General features: G+C 44.0%; 1 protein-coding gene across 1 annotated transcript in view; it reads left to right on the top strand.

Annotated features, from left to right (window-relative positions):
* Nucleotides 1–403: 403 nt before the first annotated feature.
* ITGB5 (integrin subunit beta 5) overlaps nt 404–17,562 on the top strand; it is a 175,563-nt gene continuing 158,404 nt past the window's right edge. The window contains exon 1 of the mRNA XM_060261692.1: nt 404–494. The gene's annotated coding sequence lies outside the window, so the exon portion shown is untranslated. The remainder of the gene's footprint in view (nt 495–17,562) is intronic.

Genomic DNA, 17,562 nt, shown 5'->3' with positions numbered 1-17,562 from the left:
AGGATTTAACAGTTAGTGGATCATTAGAGTGTAGTGATTTAAGATTTGGGTGAAGGCTGGAGAGACCTCAGTTCAAAGGCTCATTTTGTTATCAAGCTCACTGGGTGATCCTGGATCAGTTCCTCTTTCTAATCAATCAAGTAGGATTTTCATGAGGAAAAAAAATGGAGGAGGGCAAAATCTTGTCTGTAGCGCCAATGTCAGAAGAAGGCTGGGGTAGGACTGTGATGGGTAGGACATTATACATTATCCTTCCACAAAGAGTTCACCTGAACTTTCCAAATTCATATTTTAAGGTAGTGGATCTCAAATGGTAGGTCAAGATCCCAAAAATGATTCTGGTGTAAATAGCAGCAAGCATTTAATTGTTTCTCAAACTTTCCCCTCTCTCTCCTCTTTCCCAAAAAGGTCTCAATGTTTGCACGCGTGGGAGTGCTACTTCCTGTGAAGAATGCTTCTTGATTCATCCCAAGTGCGCGTGGTGCTTTAAAGAGGTATGCTGTTACTTTCTTCTCGGGCCTCCATGCGGGTGTAAGTTCAGATGTTTTTCATGCCATGACCAATTATGATCTAACAGAACTCTCTCTGTAACCGTTTTGAGACTGAAGCAGATTAGCCTTCAGCAGGGTCTCAGATGATCTTCCTTTGCTGTTGTATTCTTGCTGGAATGGAGTTGGTACAACTAACTTGAAATCAGTTTTCTGTAAATTTTAACTTCTTGTGCACCGTGTTGAGCCCTTTGGGGAAAGGCAGATGATGATGATGATACTAATACTGTACTAATAATAATAATAGGCAGCCTTTTAGCTCTTTAGCTAGAGACAGATTGTCCTGTCCCTCTCTCAGGCAGTCCTGGGGCAACTAAAAATTGGTGCAGAGAGGAAGGAAACCAAGCTCCTTGCAGCTGTTATTTTCTGGTCCTTCCCTTAGGCGACTATTCTCCTGGAATTGAAGCTCACAATTTTTGGCATGCATGAGTCAAAACATTCAGAAGTGGCTTTCATGGTTCTCCACAGACCCAACTAAATACATATAGCTTTCAGTCATTTCACAGATGGAAAGAAAGACTCACCCCTTCAGTACATTCACATCTCACAACAAGCACAAAAATTTCTTCAACGGAGGAAAAACTCTCCAAACTCCAGCCATGCAGGAACATTAAGTAAGCAAACATCTAATTAATCTCATATGCTTATTGTTCCAATTTAAAGAGGCAAGAACCGAAACATACAGTGATATGATACAAAAACATATTTAAAAATGTAACGAAGTTGGAGGATAAGGAAAATAAATCCTACTAGTGAAGCCATCAGACATTAGAATCTGAGAATGTTTGGTGACAAGAAGCAAGAACAGACATTCACACTATTGAGGCAATTAGGAGCTAGAGCACAGGGTGTCAAACTCATTTATGATGAGGGCCGGGTCTGACATAAATGAGACCTTGCTGGGCCAGGTGTGTACCTATTTAAGATTAATTGCAGAGATATAAACTTTATAAATGACACATACAAACCCAGCTAAAGATTTTTCAAAAGACTTGTAATAAAACATGCTTAAAACATTAGCACTTGTTGGTCTTAAAGGTTAGCACCTTTGTATTCCTCCCATGGGATCCAGGGAACTGGGCAAAGGAAGCTCTGGCTCTTTCCTTCCTTCCCCCAGGGTACCAGGAGGGGGAGGAGCCTCAGCCAATAGAAGGAAGAGAGGCTTGGCTCAGTAGCTCTGCTGTGTGATTCAGGGAGCTTAGCAAAAGCAAGCTCTCCCTCCCCCACTTCCTCCCCAGTGGAGGAATCTTAGCCAATGGAGGAAATAGGGGTTTGCTCTGTAGCGCCTGTACAATTGAGCAAGCCTGGCAAAGCAAGCTGCAGAAGGAAGCAAGAGAGAGAGGGAGAAGGATGCAGACAACAGTCAGGTCAGGGGCCTGATAGGAGCCCTCTGGGGGCCTGATTGGCCCCCGGGCCGCATGTTTGATATCCCTTGTCTAGAGTATTTAATTCGTATGTCCAAAAGGACTCCTCATGTAATAAGGTCTTACATATGTCTACTCAGGGGCGGCGCTGGGGTTTTTGCCACCCCAGGCCGCCACCACACCTGCGCCCCCGTCCATGTCCACCGTGGGAGTCAGAGTAAGGCCAAACCGTGTTTTTTGCCCGCCCAGGTCTGGGCAGATGAAAGGGGCAGCAGGGCTGCTATGCCTGTCTTCGAGGCTGCCTCCCCTTGCAGGCCTTGCTGCCTCTTTCATCCGCTGTGCCACCTCTTTTGCCTGCCCTGATCCCAGGCAGATGAAAGGGGCATTGGGGCTGCTCTGCCTCACTTCAAGGCCACCTCCCCTTGCAGGGGAGGCAGCTGGGAGCGAGGCTGCACCACCTCTTTCATCCACCTGGGTGGGCCAAAGGGGTGACGGGGCTTTTCCACCTCGCTCGGAGGCTGCCTCCCCTGCAAGAGGAGGCAGCCTTGGTGTGAGGTTGCTCTTCTTTGAGCCTAGCTGGGAAGCCGGGCTTGGAGGAGAACACACACTGGTGTGCTGTCCTGCTGCTCTTAGCATCCCAGGTTTGTGACCTGGGAAGCCGAGAGCGGTGGAGCAGAGGGAGGGGGCCTGAAGGTGCCCTGTAGGCAATGTGGCACCCCCGGCAGCTCGCCTACTCCTACGTGCTGGCCATATGTCTAGTGCAGCATTTCCCATTTGTAGGGTCATAACCCTGCCACGGTCCACGGAAGCATGCCCTGGTCCACAGGTCGCAAGTAAGGTCAGTGCAGCGCCGCCATTGCTGGTCTCTCTGCAGTAACCTGCTGTAGAGGAATGGTTCCTCTACTCTAGAGGAACACCTGGAAACTCTGAGAAGGTGGGGGGAGGGAAGAGAAGGGAAGGAGAGGGCATTCTAGGACAGAGTTGAACATTTTTGCTCAGCCTGGTTTCCTTACAGGAGAAATGGAGGGGGGGAGGGAGGAAAGGCACAGTATTTCTTTAAAAATCCTCCAGAAATCGAGAGAGAAGCCAAAGACTGCACCACAAAGCCATAGGGAGTTGAAAGGATGCAGGCAGTTCCTGGGTGGGTACCAGTTGGTAGTCCCCTCCCAGCTATAAACTAGAATAAAGGACTTTTCAGCGACAGAATAGGGCAAGAGAAGTCCCTTCCTTTTCTTGGAGGGGGGGCTGGGGTTGGGCAGCTGCAGTTATGTGGCTTACAAAGATCAGGAGAAACCCGCGCGCTTTCTCCCCCTTCCCCTTCTGTTTGCACCCCTGAAGCATCAGGAACCACCAAGCCTTTTTTTTGTTGTTGTAGTCCATGAAGCTGAAGATGCATCATTTCTCTCCCCTGCACCCGCCGCCTTTGCTTTGCTGCAACGTGTAGGGTGCCAACAAAAGGAAGTATTCTTTACCCAAAGGGTGATTAACATGTGGAATTCACTGCCGCAGGAGGTGGCGGCGGCTACAAGCATAGCCAGCTTTAAGAGGGGATTGGATAAAAATATGGAGCAGAGGTCCATCAGTGGTTTAGCCACAGTATATTATTGGAACTGTTTGGGACAGTGATGCTCTGTATTCTTGGTGCTTGGGGGGGTGGGCAAAGTGGAAGGACTTCTAGACCCACTTGTGAACTTTCTGATGGGACTTGGGGGGTGTTTTTTTGGACACTGTGTGACACAGAGTGTTGTACTGGATGGGCCATTGGCCTGATCCAACATGGCTTCTCTTATGTTTTTATGTTCTTAAAAGGCACGGAGATTCTACAAATGACACAGGAGGGGGGGGGGAAGGCTAAAAGATCGTTGTAAAAACATGTACACACCGGGGGGGCGGGGGGGAAGGAAGCGTTGTGTCTTCCAAGTGCCACTCCCTGCTCCTTTCCCATAGAGAGCTGCCCTATGGTCCCCTTCAGCTTCACTTTCCAAGGAACGGCTTTTCGAGAAATCCCAGTGCCTCATCCAACCGGCCTCACCTAAGCAGTTTTTGAAGATTTTCGTAAAACTCTCCCTTGAAGTCATGGCAAAGGATACAACGTTCTTGTTCTGTTAAAATATGCAACAGTATCTTGACTCCTCTCCGGCTGGTAAAAAGCCTCCTAGTTGTGCAAGATGAGTCCTGCCTCCCTTCCCTGTGGCTCAACGGGGTTCCCCCCCCCCAACACTCATGGCTCACCAGGTCCTTGCTGGCAGCTTAAGGCAGCTTTGCAAGAGAGTTCCTCAAGGAAACATATATATATATATATATATTTGGGGGGGGGGGGTGGGGGGGAAGGAAGCGTTGTGTCTTCCAAGGAGAAACGGACATGGTGTCATATGCTTCCCCTATAGAACCTCATAAGTTGACTTATTTTTTAAAAATAAAGAGGCATTGAAAGCTTGGAAGGAATTATTGCAAAGCACAAATAAAAAAAGGATGCCTTTTGGTATTTGTATATGATATGTATGTGCTATTAAACATACAGAATTACTGAGTATTTTAAGTAGAATCCCCAAAATACCTCCGAAGTTTCAAAAAGATTGGACCAGGGGGTCCAATTCTATGAGGCCCAAAAGAAGGTGCCCCTATCCTTCATTATTTCCTATGGAAGGAAGGCATTTTAAAAGGTGTGCTGTCCCTTTAAATGTGATGGCCAGAACTCCCTTTGGAGTTCAGTTATGCTTGTTATGCCCTTGCTCCTGGTTCTGCCCCCAAAGTTCCCAGATATTTCTTGAATTGAACTTGGCAACCCTACTGGCACATGTACCCTTTACATTGTCTCAACAAAAACACTGCCGGATCGACTGGGTGATAATTTTACATGAAATTATTATAAGTTGACTGTTTTCTAAATGGCTGCTTTTTTTTGAGCAGGAGTGCACAGGAATGCAGATCCTGCTGATTTGGCATCAGGATGTGTGGTCTAATATGCAAATGAGTTCCTGCTGGGCTTTTTCTACAAAAAGAGCCCTGGTGGGGATAAAGATTTTGGGTAAGGAAGACCAAAAAATAGGAGTGATCATACTCTATGGGCTCTCAGGTTCAATTTTGGTCAGTTTTGAAGACATGGAAGACTTGCTTTTTATTCAGTGACATCACTTGGCCCTTGATCTGGAAGTGACACCACAGGAAATGACATTGTTTCCTGTCTCCCGGCTCCACCCCCAAAGTCTCCTGGCTCCACCCCTGAATTTTAGTGGGCCAAGAAGGAGAAGTGTAAAAATAACCAGGGGGGGGGGGAGTTTGGGAAACCCTGGTGTACTAAAATCCCAGGGCGATCTTTGTATCTATATACTACTACAAATTTCATGTTATCAAGAAAGTGGTGAGTTTCCTTATAGTGTAAAGTGAGAGAATATTGTTGTGCACCCTCGCCTGGTGTTCCAACACACGGACTTTAATAGGGCGTACTGTGTTGCCTACATACATTTTTTAACAGTCTTCACATGCTAGAACGTAGAGCACATATAGAAAGCTATATGTATTTAGTTGGGATTCTAAGTATTATTGTATTGTGGATGTAGGTTAGGAACTTATAAAACATTTGGACAACTTTTGAACAACTCCATGAGGAAGGTCTAACTGAAACGCGCTGACCAGCTAGCGAGCAACATAGGAGGTGGTCTTGGGGTGTCCCATGTGAGATTCCGAATTTTGCACCAATATTTAAGAAGAAATTCAACACAAGCACTTTATTGGACTGGATAAGTTTATTATATCAATGGACAGGAATTATGTTGTTGACTTCAATTTTTGTATGGATTATGGACTCTGAATGGTTCTGATAATATTTATGAATTATATTGAAGAGTAGTTTTGTCAGCAATCTGCCCCTGGAGAAAATGTCTGCTTTGAAGGGTGGACTCTATGGCATTGTACTATGCTGAGGCCTCTCCCCTCCCCAAACCCCACCCCTCCCAGATCCACCCCCCAAAGTCTTTGGTATTTTCCAACACAGACCTGGCAACCCTAGGGAACTGGTGGGAGGGTTGTGAGGGATAGCATCCTGGGAGAAAAATTTAACAAGAAAAGTAACACCTTGTCTACTTAGAGGGAGTTCTTCACATAGAGTTCCTGGTGAATTCTAAGACTACCTGGAAGTGAAAAGAGTAGCTCTAGAGTTGCCAGAAACTCTTTGGTAAAACTGGAATTCTTTCATAGAGTCTCTGGCGATTCCTTGAATTATCCTTTTTACTTTTAGGTAGCTCTAGGAATTGTTAGGAAAGCTATGGTAACAGCTTCTTATAAGTAGATGAGGCCTTATTTTTTTTTTTTTTAATTTCTCATAGGGTTGCGATGTCCATCTCAGGCAATATCTGGGGACTTTGTGGATAGAGCCAGGAGACTTTCCCATTCCCTAAATAAATAAAAATACAGCAGTGCAGTTCCCCTGAATACAATCTTCATTTCCTTGTCCTCTTTTTTTACCTACCCTGGCAGCTGCACTTCCAGTAAATTAAAGTGAAATCTGTCATACCCCCACAAGTCCCCTTGTCAGGCTTTGGAAGCATTTCCAAGCATGGCTTTTTAAAAGGGACATGAACACACACTCACAAAGCAACCAAAATAAACAGAGTTTTGCAAGCCCACACTTTTGTGATCTCACTGGGGCAATTTACTCACAGGAGTTGCTGAAAGTAACAACCTGCTGTATTTCAACCAGCTTCTTCAGACAGGAACAGGAAAGGAGAGCAGCCTAGGGGATGGAGTTTTCCTCCATCCCATTATGAGGTTCTAGGTAACTCTTTCCTGTCCATTTTACTATAGAAACAACTTCTGAAGTGAATGCAAAACAGAGGGACTCTGCTCTCTGCCTTTATCACAACTTCACATACCGGTGGCTCTGCCTGCTTGCCCCATCCCCTGTTTTTCTGCTGTTGAGATTTAAAGGCACACACACATTCCAAAACACAAACAATTGCAAGCATCTTCTAAGCTTGCTGAGGTTTAAAGGCACATGGTGGTGTTGGGATGGGGCTTCCTGTCACTGGCCAGCTGGCTGGTGGTGGGGAGGAGTCTGCAAAACTGGGGGATTCCTTGCTGGGATCTGGGGACTGAGCAACCTAGAGCACCACAGTAAGTAGACACAAAACTGTGGAAAATAACGAAATACTGAAAAAACTATGATGCAACTTTAAAATGAAACAGCACACTTAGAGCAAAGCTCTTAGAAAATTCTAAGTGTAAATATAATGAATAAATGCAAAAGTAAACTCTACAGTATAGCAAACAATAAATCCAAGTCGTAAATCTCTAAACTTCACAACTCCTACAACATTTCCAGCTTCCGAAGCTTCAAAGACGATCGAGCCGCTGTGGCACGGTGAATTAAATGCTAGTGCTCACAACAATTCTGTAGCCATTCAAACTCAAGGCACTTAGAAAAGTTCTTCTTTCATTTCTCCAATGAGCCAAAATAAAGGCTTCTCATAGCAGATAAAATTTCAAAATGCGAGTGGGTGCAGAAAAAAGCCTCTGATGGGAACGCGTATGTGTTGCCATTTCTGACAAACCCTTTACCAAAGAGGCATCTCCCACTTGTCCGAAAGTACAGAATCTGGCGACTGGCAAGCCTGTGCTTCCAGTGGTGGCAGCCAACCAGGACCTGAAACCATAAGACACCTCCCTGCCCCCACAGGGGCATAACTGCAGTCCCAGCAGAGTTCTTTTTCTTGAGTGGGGTGGTGGTGGTGGTGACTGACCAGGTGGATGGTCACATGTAAGTTGTTCCCTGCCTTAGCTGACCTTTCTTGGAGCGGCATCTCAGTAGTCCTGAATTGTCTGCCATGAGTAGGGTTGCCAGTCCCCCCTGGCTACCGGCTGGGGGTGTGGGCGAAGGGATGCATATCCAGGTTGGGAAACTTCTGAAAATTTGGGGATGGAGCCTGAAGAGGACAAAGATCTCAGTGGGTTACAGTCTCATAGTCCACCCTCCAAAGTATCCATTTTCTCCGGGGAACTTATCTCTGAAACCTGGAGATGAGCTATAATTCCAGGAGATCTCCAGGTTCTCCTGGAGGCTGGCATCCCTAGCCTGGAGATGGAGGGCGGAGTGACTTTCTAATTATGAGATGCTATCACAAACCTACAATAATTACAACTGCTGACAAGGGAATACTGAGTTTATTTGATCAGGCGTACAAGTCCTTCTAGAAAGGGAGTATGAATGCATAAGGGGTGTGCTCCCAGCCTCTTGCCTACAAATCATCTTGTATGCAGCTGTAAGAACTGTGCTTCTGCCAAGTAGATCAGTAGTAGTGACATCAGAATGAAAAAAAAGTCTGTGAAGTTATGGGTATTCAGTAGTGTTGGGTTGGATTTGCTATATTTGCTTATTTTAAAATATGTTAAAATATTTCTAGTTTTAAATATTTCTGCCAACAAATGTTTATCCAGCGGCTGTTATGGCTGCTCGTTTAGGTCAACCATCAGTATTTGAGGGTGCTTACATTACATTACGACTGAACAACAGCAAACATTATCAAACCAGTTATTTGGTGTAGAATTTTTTCAATGCTGAACAGGGATAAGGCTTAAGAGATACTATGGCCTTCAAATGTTAGCTCTAAAATTTGACTATTGCTGAGAAGAATTTCAAAGAAGTGTTAAAAAAATTGTTGACATCTGTATTCTAGCAGACTTTGTAAATATCCTTCACTCTTCACTACATTGTGCAAAAAATTCCAGCACTGGTGAAAAAATACAAATATCATAACCTAAGAAATATATATTAAAACATGTATGTCTGTGTAGCTCAAGAAGAAAAAATGAGTCCTTGTGCAGCAGAATTGGGATTTTAGTTACAAAAAATGCACATCGAGATCCAAGTTTAAAAGACACCACCCTTTCCAATGCCCCCACTCCTAGGATTCACTAAATTCAAATGTTGCACTGTAATCCACAGGCAGAATTCCATGTTTGAGTCACATAAATTGACCTCAGTAACAGATTTGCATGGATAATCTGTCTGAATTTCAGCCAATCCTGTTTTGAGCTATTCCTTTAATATTCCAAGTTGGATGTTTGGACATGACAGACTCAGAATAGTGGTCTTGAATACAGTTCTTTTCCAATGAATCTATTTATGAATCTAGTTCTTTTCCAATGAATCAATGCCGCCTACATTGTATGAATGCAGCAGCATAGAATGGCTTTAAAAATTGTAATATTTTTTTTTAAATTGAAATATGTAAATTATGGCTTTATATGTTTTAATGGTTTAACTGTATTGACATGATGTTGTAAGCCGCCCTGAGTCCGCTTGCGGAGAGGGCGGAATATAAGTTGAACGTAATAAATAAATAATAAATAAATTTATCTGAAATAGTTATATACTACCTTTGACTAGAAGCAGTTTACAAAGTATGCATAACAATAAAACCATAACCATTAAACCAGGGGTTCTCAAACTTTTTAAATAGGGGGCCAGTTCACTGTCCCTCAGACTGTTGGAGGGCCAGACTGCCGTTACTGTACAAGGCCACGGGCCATCAGTTCTCCGTCTTCTGCATCTCTCTCCTTCCCCACACCACACACCCCGGCCTGGGAACTCACCTCACCTTGGTATCACCTCACACTCTGTCTCCGCCGCCTCAGCCCAGGGCCGAAAGTGTACGTTGCTAACGCGAGTTTAGGTCGAACGTCACTTCCGGTCTGATTTTGCCATAACCCGGCGGGCCGCATAAACGTTCTCAGCGGGCCGCATCTGGCCCACAGGCCGTAGTTTGAGGACCCCTGCATTAAACTGTAAACCAAAATGCAAAGAACCAAAACAACAGGTTTGTGCCGGGAGCCTTGGCCACAGGCCCACAGGGTCCCAGCTCCACCACTTAAACACCAAGGCCAGGGCCCCTGCCCCAACACTTACCACGCCCAACTTCTGCTGGCGGCTGGGGGCCTCAGAGCTCCCTTGCTCACTCCTAACACACCTGCCTGAGGGGGAGGGCAGAGAGGGCTGGCCACATTACCTCTTATTTCCACATGAGTAGCCAATCCAGTGTGAAGGATGGTGCCACACTCCTGAAGCCAAATGGGCTTTGCAGAGCTGAGAGGCCAGGGAGATGCAAACCGGTGCGGGGGGGAGCTGTTCCTGGAAAGGTTCTGCAAATGGAGAAAAATGGTGGAGATCCATGAGGGGGAGGACAGAAGTGGAAGCTGGTTTTTTAAAAACGAGAATGCACATAAAGGAATTGGTAAAGAGAGACAGCTTTAAACCAGCTCATGCGTAAAATGTGCAAGAATATGCCAAACAGGCTGAGACCTTACCAGCTGGAAGGCAGCGGCTGCAAGAGAGCCATTGGAGAGGGGAGGAATCCCCAGTTTTGCAAAAAAACAAGCTGCACACAGAAAGGGAGCAGAGTGCCTCTAGAATGATGAAACCCCTTCCCTCCTCTGTCAAAGTAACCCGCAATAACAGATCTGGGGGCAGGAAATGGTGCACATTGCAATTTTCCCCCCTCTGGATCTGTGCTGGGAAGCGAGCCCCCACCCTGGAAGTCAGAATCTCCAGCAAAATGTGCCTTGGCTTGCCTTCATCACCATGCCCACCCTTTGGTTCAGCAGTTCTAGAGCTGTGAGCATACTAGTCCTGGTGGTTGCCAGCCTCCAGGTGGGGCCTGGAGATCTCCTGATTTTACAGCTGATCTCCAGGTGACAGAGATCAGTTCCCCAGGAGAAAATGGCCCCTCTCCTCCCCAAACCCCACGCTCTCCCAGATCCACCCCCAAAGTTTCCAGGTATTTTTCAACACAGACCTGGCAATTCTAAATCCCAGACACTACCCCATAGCACCATTCCTACCATCCAGCCTCTACACTGAGACTCTGCTTCAGCCCTGCCTGATTTCAGTTGTCTGCTGGATATCCTAATGCCTTTCCCTTTGGTTGTGATGTCCTTTTGATTGTGACATCATTTTGAGCCCCCGAGCCCCCAACACTTTCCCCAGTGCCCCCCACTGTGATAAGTCCCAAATCTTTCGTAGACCATACCATATCAGTTCTTGAGAAGGAGTTATGCCTTGCTGAAAAAAATGTATAGTCACGCATATTAGAGTTAAACTTTCTCCATACATCTTCCAGGCTTTCTTGCTTTGTTAATTCAAAAAATGACTTTGGCAGCTTGCCATCTTTATTCTTTTTGTTTCCAGATCTGTCCACTGAGTTCATTGAAGTCTCCCATTAACATTACTTGATTATAGGCCACTTGGTCTAATTGTTGCATAATGTCTTTAAAAAAAGTATCTTTTGCCCCATTAGGGGCATATAGTCCCAATAACAACGTCTTTTTCTCATTCATAAATACCTCCACTGCAATGTATTTGCCTTCATTGCCTTTAAAAATCAATTTTGGCTCCAATTCTTTTTTAATATAAAAAAACACTCCCTTTTCTTTTTCTTTAGCTAATGAAAAAAATTCTTCTCCAAGAGATTTGTTCCATAAAAATTTATAATCCAATTGTTTGATATGTACTTTTTGTAGACAAACTACCGTATATTACATTTCTGTTTTTTTAATCCAATGGAAAGTTGCTTTCCTTTTTTTATGGTGAATTAAGTCCATTTACATTCCAAGAAATTAATTTGTAATCCATAATAGTTCTTCAATTATTCTGTATCCCCAAACTCTTTATTGTCTGCAAAAAATTTCTCCATGCCTTGAGTATCGACTATTGTCATTCTCAGTCTTTTATACTCAAAGCTAAGACCTTCAGGTAAAATCCATCTGTATCTTATTCCCTTCTCTCTTAACTTGTCTGTCAATTTCTTGAATTGTCTTCTTTCACTAATAACTTTCCTCGGCAGCTCCTTCATTATCCGTACTCTGCTTTCCTCCACAAATCAAATTGTTGATTTAAGATCCTTCCCACCATGTCTCTTGTAGTAAATTTTACTACCACATCCCTTGGTAGCTTGCGCTTTCTAGCAAATTCTGAGTTGACCCTATATACATAATTACACAAACGTCCCATTACCTCAGGGTCATCTCCCATAAATTCAGCCATAATTGTAGCAATGTACTTCTTTAGATTCTCTTGGTCTTTTTCAGGCACTCCCCTTAGACGAATGATATTCTCCATTAACTTGCAGTCTTGTAGTATTGCTTTGTCCTGCATCTTCTTAATAGTAGCATCTTGATCCTTAATTTTAACTTATATCTCCTCTGTCTTTTTAGCTATTGCTTGAGACTCTTTTCTGAGATCATCAATCTCTTTTTTTAATCTTTCTTGACTTCCTCAGCAATGGAGTTTATTTCTTTAGTTAGTTTCTTCTCACTTCCAGTTATTAAATCCTTCATTACCGTCACCAATTTTGCCTCCATAGCATCCAGTTGTTCTTGAACTTGTTAGCCATTTTTCCTTCTCCCAGCGAGGCTGTAACCCTTGGTCCCAGCTCCTGATCAGACATCACTGTCCTCCCATTGCATAAAATGGGTTCTTAAATTGACCTCATCAAACCACAATCTGATAGTTGCATTCAATAGATTAGAGCATGCCCTTTCCAGCAAGCCCAAAATTGCCTTCCTCTGAGCTTCCTAGCTCCAGTTATTAATTTTTAAAGTTCCGATGATTCTCTATGGTTTCTGGCTCTAGAGAAGACCCGGATGCTTGAAGATTCCTCGTCTTTCAACACTGACTCTCTGGCCATGAAGTCTCATTCTCAATGGTTGTAGAACCCATGATAGTTGAAAAAACATCACTTCCTGTTTTGTATTAAGAGTCTGCAGCTGTGTTATGGCTGGGGTTTTTTTTTTTTTCAAAGCCACAAGAATTTTAAACAGCAACTATTTTTCTGCACTTTTCTGCTTTCTCATCTCCAAAAATTCCACTTTCACCCCCTTCCACTTCTCTTTGATTTTATGCTCTTGCAAATAGTTCTAGATCTTAAATCTTTTCTTTTAACAGTCTTATTTTAGTCCTGGAGTGACAGATAAGAATCTTTTACCTTAACGAAGTCTATACTTGTTTATACCGTCCATTTTGCCTTCAGATGTTATTATAGTCCATAGAAAGCTGGAATCTTGATGAGTTTGTCAATTTAATGACTCCGGAGATTCTTTGTAGACGATGGAATGCAATTCTTCATCGGGGATTCTTCAAAGCCGAAAAGAAATCCCTCCTGGGATCTCTCGTCAGCCAAAGTAAGTCCCCTCAAAATTATCAAGCATGTCTTAGACAGATTCCTTTACTGGAAAATGTAGGCAGCAGGCGTTAGATTGCCTTTTATGCCCAAAATAAAGATTCCAGTCTGCTCCTCCTGAGAGAAACAGGTCAGCTCACCATGTTCCAACCCCAGAAGCCCCCCTGTTGGTGCCTTTCCTAACTTGTGGTATATATTTTATCTGAGTTTCTAGGATTGTAGTTTTAAATAGCCTCCATGCTTCCCCAAGGGGTTTGACGGTATTTACCTTTCCTTTCAGTTTCCTCTTCACATTCCTCCTCATCTCAGAGAATTTACCCCTTTTAAAGTTAAACGTGGTTGTGCTGGTCTTTTGGGGCAACTCCCTATTTATACAAATGGTGAAATCAATAATGTTATGGTCACTGCTCCCAAGCAGTGTGATCACTTTTACATCTCTCACCAAGTCTTGGGCATTACTTAGGACCAAATCCAGGATTGCCCCACCTCTGGTAGGTTCTGTGACCATCTGCTCCATAGCATTGAGAGCATCTAGAAACTCACTCTCTTTCTCTCGACCAGAACACATATTGACCCAATCAATCTGCGGGTAGTTAAAATCACCTATTATGACACAGTTTTTACATTTAGCCACTATCTTTAATCCTTCCATCATATTATAATCGTCCTTTCTCTTTTGATTTGGTGGGCGATAACGAACTCCCATAGTTAAATTTCTTTTTGGGCCCTCTATTTTGACCCAAAGCATTTCTAGAAGGGAATCTAATTCTTTGACTTCAGTCTTACTGGACTGTATACCCTCTCTGACATACAGAGCCACCCCACCTCCAAACCTTCCCTCCCTATCCTTCCTATATAACTTATATCCAGGAATCACCGTGTCCCACTGATTCTCCTCATTCCACCAAGTTTCTGAAATTCCCGCAATGTCTGTTTTCCCCCAACACTAAACATTTCAACATCTGAATTTTATTTCGAACACTTCTAGCATTTGTATACAAACATCTATAATTTCCCAGGCAAGTTAAGCCCACAACCTTCCTCCTGCTGCCTCGAGACTTTGGCAGACAGTCCATATTATTTGTCACCATCTCAGTGGACAACTCTAATCCATTACCCCGTAGAAAAGGAACAGCTAACCCTTCATCCCTTTGAGATGAGTCCTCCCGAACCAGAGACATTTCATCTGCTGTTGGCTTTTCCTCAAGATTTAGTTTAAAAACTGCTCTGCCACCTTTTTGATTTTAAGCGCCAACAGCCTGGTTCCATCTGGGGACAAGTGGAGACCGTCTCTTTTGTACAGCTCCTGCTTGTTCCAGAAAGCATCCCAGTGCCTAACAAACTTAAACCCTTCCTCCCTACACCATCGTCTAATCCACACATTGAGACTTCTAATTTGTGCCTGTCTCTCCAGCCCTGCATGTGGAATAGGTAGCACTTCTGAGAAGGCTACCTTGAAGGTCCTGCCTAGCAGCCTAAATTTTTCCTCCAGGACCTGCCTAGCAGCCTAAATTTTTCCTCCAGGACCTCATGAATGCAATTCCCCACATCATTGGTGCCAACATCCACATGACCACTGGCTCCTCCCCAGCACTGTCCATCAGCCTATCTACAACACGCATAATGTCCGCTAAATTCATATAAAGCAGGCAAGTCACCATACGGTCAGTATGCGGTTTTGCCACCCAGCTGTCTACTTGCCTAAGGATTGAATCACCAACTACCTCTCTCCCTGCCCAGGGATGGTTCCTTGGCGCGAAAGGAATACCCACTCACCAACTGAAGAAAAGTTCCCTTCTGAGGGCACATTCTCCTTATTCTCAGCATGGTGCCCTGTTCCTTCTCGACCCTCATGCTCCCTGGCAGCGACAGGGCTGCCATGTTCAGAGTGGGGCTCATCTAATATGTCTCCAAGAGTCTTCTCTGAGTGCCTAACTGACTGTCTCTGCTTCTCCAGGTCAATCACCTTGGCCTCAAGGGTACGAACTCGTTCCCTGAGGACCAGGAGCTCCTTGCATCGAGCATACACCCAAGACTTCTGTCCTGTGGGCAGATAGTCATACATGTGACACTCAGTGCAAAACACTGGAAAGCCCCCACCCCCCTGCTGGCATTCTACCTTTATGATAGCTTTTTTATAATATACAGTCCCCTTTTAAATCCTGTTTGTTTATGTGGCTCTCCTTCTGGAGGGTCTACTTACCTTATTGGGAACACAAGGAAAATAGGGATCTGGGTTCCTGGTCCTTACACAGCCCCCAAGCCAAGAGCCCTTTAGCTCTCGCCCTTCAGCTCGCACCAAAGGCTTGCGCCTCTGGCAAGGTGTAGCTTAATAATGCAAAGAGGGTGGGGCCTCAGTCTGCCCCAGGAACATAGCCACTCCTAATCAATCAGCAACGATCACCTTCAGCCCACTCAAACCAAACAAACAGCAATTCCCCAGCAACCACAAACTCAGAATTTTCAGCAATCACACAGTCATACAGACTCAGAAATTCTCTGCAACTTCCCCAGCTGTTTAGAAAGCCAAACGTCACCCTTATAGCACTTCTTATCCGCTTTCTCTCTCAGAGCTCTCTGAAATGTGCTCAACCTCTGGCAAGGTGCAGCTTAATGTCCAATCACAATGCCTCCGGGAAATCACTCCTGGACACAAAATTCATCTGTGGTGAAATACGGAGCAGCTTTTCCTGGTAACTAGTGTTTTTCTGCAGACCAACCTGTTAGGATAATCTTCTTGATTATCTGGAGACTCCTGTCTTGAGCTGTCACTGCCTGTATTGCCTGTAAACAAGTTTGGGAAATTGGTAAGTACTGCAATGTATTTATATTTATGCATCCTCTCAGTGGAGTCCTCTTCACTGGGCTTAATGAAGTAAGCTCTGCTTAAGGTGTCTGCCATGACCAGATGTTTTCCTGAGTGATACTGAATGTGCACATCATATTTCTGTAGCCATTTTGAATTGTCAGCCATCTCTCTCTTGATAGTTAAGTTCTTTGCCATTTTTTTGCTAGACAGAAAATACTTTCACTGTGTTCATTTATAAACTCTGCTTAGTTTATTAAACAGTGGATATTGGATTCAGATGTTATCCTAAAAGAGAGAAAACCTTCAGGATTTTTTAAAAGAATAAAGATTCCATAATGATGTTGTTGTCGTCATTGTTGTTAACCTATTCAGTCGTGTCCAGCTCTCCACATTTTCTTTGCATTTTTCCATGCTCAGGCTGTTGTCAACTTTTATGGTGTCTAGCCACAGTGTTCTTTTTCTAGGGAGTTCTTCTACACGACATGGACAGAATGCCAGAGTGTCACCAGCATTGCTGGGAATGCACTGACATCACTTGTGGTCTGCACAGGAAGGGATGTCCGTGTGTCATCAGCAAGGCCCCCATCCTGTTAAGAAAGTGTTTCTTGCCAATGGTTTTATGTTACTTGATTGCAATGGCTTTCCATATATACTTTCCATATATATATGTCATACATGTCATTTATATTTGTCATATGTACTTTGAGTTAACCTGGCTTGGCAGAGAGATTGTTTAACATAGGCAATGTTAAAACTGAACCAGACACCGCATCCCTTTTCTCTTTGACCTTGACTGCCAGACACTTGTCAGGACTGCTGGAGAGACTGCTCTAACTTTTGTTTTCAAGGGAAAGATACCTAGCAGCTGGGGGAGGGGGGTTATGGGAAGATGCTTTTGCCATTCTTCTTTAGGCGTCTAGAGTTTCTTGTGTGGACTAACGGCTATGACTAGTGTCAGAAGGGCAGTTCTAACAAAGAAGTCTTTTATAGTGGCCATGTATCTCTTTCAATAAATACCTTATTTGATAAGCATCAAAGAGGCTGAATTGTTTGGAGCTGCACAGAAGCTGACACACCCACCCAGTAAGTGTTGCCAAGGGGACATGGCAGTCCTAGGGGGCTAAACTGACAGAATGCCTCTCCATAGAAAAGAAATTCTCTCCACTTAGAAGAGTATTTATCATTAAGGCAGATTGTGTGTCTATGTCTGTCTGTTGGCTGTGATGTATGAACACAACTTGATGTGTGAAATCTTCCTGGCCTTTCTGCTGCTGATTCGTTTAAATGAAATCTCTGGTGAAAATTTGGCCTTCTGTTTTTAATAATGAAGGCTTATCTAATGAACCGAGGGAACTGTTTTCAGCCCAAACTGGAAACCTCCTCTTCATTGTGTGTAGGTAGGAGGAGCCATGGGAGGGAAGAGGTAACAAAGCTATAACATAGACAACTGTGTAATATTGCTCTGTTTTCATTCATGTGCCTTGGTATTGTCAAGTCGGTAGATTCAATAACGAGTCTTTGTTGATAACAAAGTAGCTAGTTTATTGATATCATGGTTCTCGACTACAAGGAGATTGAAAGACTAAAGATCATACAGTAGAATGCAATCATATAAGGTACACTTCAAAGGGATTCTTGAGGGAGGGGTACTATGCAGGGCACATTCACAC

Source organism: Heteronotia binoei, chromosome 21, assembly GCF_032191835.1.
Source record: "Heteronotia binoei isolate CCM8104 ecotype False Entrance Well chromosome 21, APGP_CSIRO_Hbin_v1, whole genome shotgun sequence".
NCBI lineage: Eukaryota > Metazoa > Chordata > Lepidosauria > Squamata > Gekkonidae > Heteronotia > Heteronotia binoei.
The sequence above is the reverse complement of the archived record's forward strand: the minus strand, read 5'-3'. Positions and strand labels throughout refer to the sequence as shown.